The sequence below is a fragment of the Tasmannia lanceolata genome, unplaced genomic scaffold (genome assembly GCF_043159265.1).
Source record: "Tasmannia lanceolata isolate RefF3 unplaced genomic scaffold, GAP_Taslan_0.1 ptg000008l, whole genome shotgun sequence".
NCBI classification, from domain to species: Eukaryota; Viridiplantae; Streptophyta; class Magnoliopsida; order Canellales; family Winteraceae; genus Tasmannia; species Tasmannia lanceolata.
The window spans coordinates 23,232,287-23,238,994 of record NW_027518685.1 but is presented as its reverse complement, the minus strand read 5'-3'; the positions used below and the strand labels follow the sequence as shown (position 1 = coordinate 23,238,994).

The window sequence follows — 6,708 nt, the reverse complement described above, 5'->3', positions numbered from 1 at the left end:
CGCTTCCTTATAGGTTGATGGATCATTCTCTACATTGTAGGTCACAAAGTCCTCACCAAAGTTTTTGGGTACTCTATCTCTTGTAGAAACTCTTAAAGCTAGTGTAGGACAGGTGTCAGAAGTATTCTGTTCAAACTCTACATGCGATTCTGTAACCATCTCAGTATCGCCAGGTAGGTTCAAACCATGATCTCTGAGAAATTTATTCTCAAAGAATATTGCATCTCTAGATTCTATAACCAAATTGGTAGATAGATCCAAAAACCGATCAGCAGCACTATCTTCTGCACCACCTAGATAGACACAAGTGTTTGTGCGAGGTCCTACCTTAGGTCTCCTAGGGTCTTGTATCCTCACATAAGCAATACAGCCCCAAGTCTTAAGAGTGTCATATCTACAAGGATGTTTATGCCATAACTCATAAGGAGTAGTGGTCAACTTAGAGTGGTGTACTCTATTCAGGATGTGATTTGCAGTTAAAACTGCTTCTCCCCAATAGCTAGTATGCATGCCAGCTGTCAATAACATAGAGTTTAATATTTCAGTTAACGTCCGGTTCTTACGTTCAGCTATGCCATTAGATTGAGGTGAGTAAGGAGCAGTAGTTTTAAGTATTATGCCCTGAGAGGCACAGAATTCTTTGAACTCTGTCAAAGTGTATTCTCCTCCTCTATCACTCCTAAATCGCTTAATTTTCAAGTTCAATTGATTTTCAACACGATTCTTGAAAATTTTAAATTTATCAAAAGCTTCATCTTTCGATTTGAGGAGATAAATATGACAAAATCTAGAAAAATCGTCTATAAAAGTGATTAAATACTTCCGACCACCTCGAGTAGTGAAACTTTTAAAGTCATAGAGGTCAAAATGTATTAACTCAAGAAGGTGTGTGCTCTTAGAAACTGAACGAAAGGGTTTTCTAGTGATCTTGGTTTGTGCACACACTTCACACTTGTCAAATCTAATCGATGTATCTAAATGTATATTATAAGTGTTAGCAAGTTTTACCATTTTTCTATAGTTCACATGTCCCAATCTAGTGTGTAACAACTTAGGATCAATCAAAGTGGAAGTAACCTGACTAACGGTTTCATTTGCTAAACTCAGTCTATACATACCATCGATTAAGAAAGCACAGCCAAAATAATAAGAGTTAACAGTTAAAGTTACTCTACCACCCAAAAAAGATGAACACATGCCAGCATTGTCTAAAAGACTAATAGAAATTAAATTCTTTTGAATAGCAGGAACTACTTTAACATTTTTTAAAGTTAGTATTTTACCTGAAGAAAGGACCAGGTTCGCAGTTCCAGTGTGAGTCACCTCTGCCTCAGCTCCACTAGCCACTGTAACGGTCTCTCTCACGCCAACAGCATCCGTAAGTAGTTTCTTCGAGTTGCAAACATGGCAGGTGGCTCCTGTATCTAACCACCAGGCTGAAGAAGTACTGGCCTTACCATTGCCTAACATGGCAATAAAATTCTTAGGCGCAGCACTGCCCACCATCATATGAGCTTCCTTTTGTGGTGTATCAGATTTGGGCTTCTTAGGTTGTTTACACTCTGCAGCAAAGTGACCCCATTTCCCACAGTTGTGGCACTTGCCCTTCTTTTTCTGAAAGATAGTCTTTTTGGCCTCCAACTTGGGATGTTCACTTTTAGGTGACTTGGATTTCTGAGGAAATTTCTTGGGATATATTACCGCGTTAGCAGCTGATTGTTGCTAGACCTGGCAAAAGTGACCCGTGCCCGCGGGTCGACCCGGCCCACCCGCAAATTTGCGGGCACGGGTCTAAGTTTCCGTGACCCGTCAAAAACCAACCCGCGGGTGACCCAACCCGCAAAAACACGGGTCGGGTCGGGTCAACCCGCGGGCACCCGCATTTTTACAGTATTTTTTAATCTTTTTGAGAATGTTATCATCACTGCTGTTTGTTTTTTATGAGTAACTCCTCACTTTATAAAAAGTACGGTATGTCCTGCACCGTAGGATTATCCAAAGTTCCAAACCGTCCATTAGATGGGCCATACCCTAAATAGGTTATGCCCCAAAATTATTTCCATCGGTTGATTCTAACCCTCCGATCTATAGAGGGTTAGGATCAACCCTCTAACATTCAGATTGGAGGGATAGGATCATCCTATGGAAATAATTTTTGGAGCATAACCTATTTAGGCTATGGCCCAACTAATGGACGGTTTGGATCATCCTATGGTGTGGGCCATATATAAAGTGAGAGTGCCCAGTAGTGTTGATAACATTTAAATATGGTTTTTATTTTATTAGAATTTGCTATCAAGCTTCTCCTTTGGCAATTTCTCGGCAAGTGGCCTTTGTGTATGCAAAATGCGCGCATCCAAATGTTGCTAAAATGTTCCTAGAAAATGTAAAAAAGTAATCATTACACCACAAAAAGTAAATTAGCTAAATTATAAAGTTTTGAATGAAAAATTACCTAGAAAGGGTTATAAAATTTTAAAATTACGAAAAAAATACCAAATCACATATCGGAGGTTATGACAATTACGGGAAAAATAGAGGCTGTCAAATCAAAATAATTATTACAATCCCATATTTGCGGGTGACCCGCGGGTTGACCCGGCCCACCCCCGGGCCGCGCGGGTCACGTAAATTTTGACCCGCCAAAATGCGGGTCATTTTCTCACCCGACCCGTGGACCCACACCCGCATCACCCGCGGGTTGACCCGACCCGACCCACCCGTTTGCCAGGTCTAATTGTTGCTGTCTAACCATCTCCAAGTTATTCCTAGCTCGATTCTCATCTTTGATTCGAATGAATCGTTTGAGATCATCCAGTCCCACTTGCACCTTTTTCCGATACATTTCGGTTTTAAAAGAATGCCATGCAGATGGTAACTTATATATAATTGCACCCACAAGAAACGAATCACAGACAGCTATTTTTTCATTATGCAACTTAGATCTCAAATTCTCTAGATCATTCACTTGAGGAGTGATTTCTTTGTCCTCTTGAAACTTGAAATCCATGAATTTGTTCACAAGATGGGTCTTGGACAATTCCTCCTCCTTCTTGAATTGAGCATCTAAGTTGTCCCATATTGCTTTAGCAGTGTTAAATTTACTATAGGTTTCTGCAAGACGATCTGAAAGACAATTCAACAAGTAGTCTTTGCAGAAATCCTCATCTCTAAGCCATTGAGATTCATCAACTTCTTCATCCGTCTCAGCAAAGGTACTCAAAACGGTGTAAAAACAGTTCATATATTTTAGACCGAATTGAGTCTTTCGCTTCCAAGAGTTAAACTCAGACCCACTAAAGGATTGAAGTTTGACCATCTCAAAAGGCATAGAATTCTTTTCCATTGTATTTTTAGAGGAAAAAAAAAATTGGAAAGAGTGCACCTGGATGGGAAATGCAGAACCAAATCCAAGAAAGCAGAGAACTATTTCCAAGTTGAGCTCCAAGAACCAAATCAAAGCCGAGTCCAAGAGCCGATTCAAACCGACGGCAAGATTAGCCAATGGACCCGAAACGATTACCAAAGTAATCAGCCCCAAATGAGGGTTACGCTCCAAACTACCACCAAAGTAATCTATCAATGGGCTTTCCTCCAAGGGGGTTTCTACGATGGGATTTAGCCACAAAAATTTGATTCGGCAATGGACGTTTTCCAAAAATTGGAATCGGCAATCACGCCCAAAAATTGCACCGACCAATACTCTGTCACTATCAGAAAATAGGAACAAGTGGCTTTAAGATTGTTAGAGCAATTAGGGTTTAAGCAAGGATGCTTAAAGCATTACACCCAAGGTATCTAGTTTGGAATACCAAGTTTGTTGCCTCCAGCCCCTATATATAGAGATACACTAGGGTTAAGAGAGGTTAATGGGCTCCAGCCCAAATGGGCCCACTACACCTGGTCCATTACCTATTGGGCTTATATTAGAACATACATGAGTTATATTATATATACCCAACAGTATATCCAAAGGGACCCTAACATTGCCACTTAAATGGGTTGTTCTCCAGCAAGATAGTTAAATTTGGATAAGATATTCCTTGGATTAGCTACTCTGCTTGGATAATGTTATATCTTGAATTAACTGCTGGAATTGGCTCGCCATACGCTTTACTCATTTGGTGATATTCTTGATGTGAACGGGGGATGGGAAGCCTGTCCAAGGATAAAATAAACCCCGGATTGCTATCCTAGAACAGCCCCAAACTCTCAACCACCCAAAGTTGGAATCAGCCACTCTTCTGCTAGAGATTAAATACTCCTTGGTTTCTCAATCTATATTAATGTTATCACTAGGTTTTGACCAAAAATCCCGTTTTGAAAGTGTTATCCTGAAGTAAATTGGCTCGAATATTCCAATATTTGGGCCCATATCCATTTATCACAAACCATACATTTCAGTGGGCTTCGCTATGGGTGCGACAAGGACTTGTCAAATGGTCTTGACCCTTGAGCCATGTTGCACCAGTACGACCTGAAAATCCATTTAGATCTCCTGGGCTTTGGATCATCGACTCGGCTCACACATTATTCAGTCCGCATACACCACCTCTAGTTCCAAGAAAGGTTGAAACGAGAGCATTGGCTTCAACGATCTCATCTTATGAAAATACATTATGAAAAAGCTTTGTGTGGCAGAAGGAAAAGCTTTGTTTTAAATTTGTTATGGCCCTTTCTAGTTCCAAGAAAGGTTGAAACGAGAGCATTGGCTTCAACGATCTCATCTTGTGAAAATACATTATGAAAAAGCTCAGTGTGGCAGAAGGAAAAGCTATGTTTTAAATTTGTTAGGGCCCTTTCTCACCCCATAGGGTGAAAAAAGCCCTCCAAAAATAGGCGTATGCCTCTTAAAGTGGCGAGCACACGGTATTCTTTAGTAAAAGGCGAAAGAATAGTTCGCTCTGTGCTCACCACGAGGCTGCGTGATTATACCAATTTACATCCATTGTCTTATATAGGAGTGGTAGGAGTGGAGATTTCTCTCCTCATCCGATGTGGGACTAAAATGTCTCAAGCAAATACCACTTTTGCAACATAGGTTGAGGCGTCTGTAGTCTCTGCCCACAAAAATTCTGAAATGATACTCACTATGTGGACTCCATGAACGTGATCTGGTCTATGGGTCTGATAATTGGTTTTGGACTCACGATCATTTGTCATAATCTTAAACGAAGTATCTAAACCGTTGATTCTTTTAAGCCTCTATCTTAAGATTGAGACGTCTGCTAGGCATGAGACTCGGACTATGAGGGTCGTCACATGATGGTCTACAAGATCAACAGTCTCGATTATACATGCATATCCCCTTGTGAAATACATAAATTAAGGGAAATGATATTTAACTCCCCTCTCACACGAATAAAATCCTCCCCTTAACCATTAACTTTTAAAGGCTAAGAACAACGTTAAAAGGGGTGAATTTATCCTCAAGCAGTGAACCATTCTCACATAAATTGATAAAGTGGGGATTTTATCCGTTAGGAGGGGGATATCATTTCGCTAAGGCCCGTTTGGATACCCCTTGGATTTGGATTTGGAGGTGAATTTGGATTTCCAAAATTCATGGATTTGAAATCAAGAATTTTAAAATTGACAAATTTATAAATAATGTCGTTTGGATGACCACGTATAGATTTGGATTTCAAATCTAAATTAATTTTTTTTTTTGGATGCTCTTTGAATTTGAAATCTAACAAAACAAAAAAGCCCTAAAATACTTGATATAGGGGCATTTCAGCCATTTTCAATGATCCAGGTGCATTCTAGTCATTTTACCCTATATCGGGGTATTTTGGTCAATTTTTTGTCATAAGGGTGTTTTAGTCATTTTCCATGACTCAGGGTATTTGGTCATTTTCACCCAGTATAGGTGTATTCCGGTCATTTTGCATGACCCGGAGGTATTCTAGTCATCTTACCTAATATGGCGTATTTTTATCTCATGAGGGTATTTTTAGTCATTTTAGTTATTTTTCATGAGTCCTAGGTCATTTTTACTTGATATAATGGTATTTCGACAATTTTTCATGATTTTGGAGTATTTTAGTCATTTTACCCTATATGAGGTTATTTTGATCATTTTATGTTATAAGGGTATTTTAGTCATTTTGCACGACTCGAGAATATTTTGTCATTTTTACCTAGTATAGGGGTATTTCTAGTCATTTTGCCCAATATGACGTATTTTTATCATTTTTATCTCATGATGGTATTTTCAGTCATTTTTTATGAGCCATGGGTCATTTTTACTTGATATATGGGTATTTTAGTAATTTTTTCTGATATTGGAGTATTCTAGTCATTTTACCCTGAATGAGGTTATTTTGATCATTTTTATGTCATAAGGGTATTTTAGTAATTTTGCACGACTCGGGGGTATTTTGTCATTTTACCTGGTATACGGGCATTTCGATCATTTTGCCTAACTCGGAGGTTTTCTAGTCATTTTAATACGATGTATTTTGATCAGATTTTAATGTCATGTGGGTACTTAAGTCATTTAACACTTTTTTGGTATATTTTGGTCATTTTAACCCCTTACGGGTCACATTTAGATTTATATATTACCTCTCGCAGAAAGGATTTATAAATCCAAAAAATTACACTAACATGAGGAATTTGTAAATCTTGTGGATTTCACTCAAATCCAAATCCAGATGTCATAAAGGCTTACCGAACGCCGAATTTGGATTTAAAAATCCAAAT

The 6,708-nt window shown here is 38.9% G+C and overlaps 1 pseudogene; it reads right to left on the bottom strand.

Moving 5' to 3' along the window:
- Nucleotides 1-4,805: 4,805 nt before the first annotated feature.
- On the bottom strand, nucleotides 4,806-4,923 carry LOC143885642 (U5 spliceosomal RNA; annotated as a pseudogene).
- Between the last annotated feature and the right edge of the window lie 1,785 nt (nucleotides 4,924-6,708).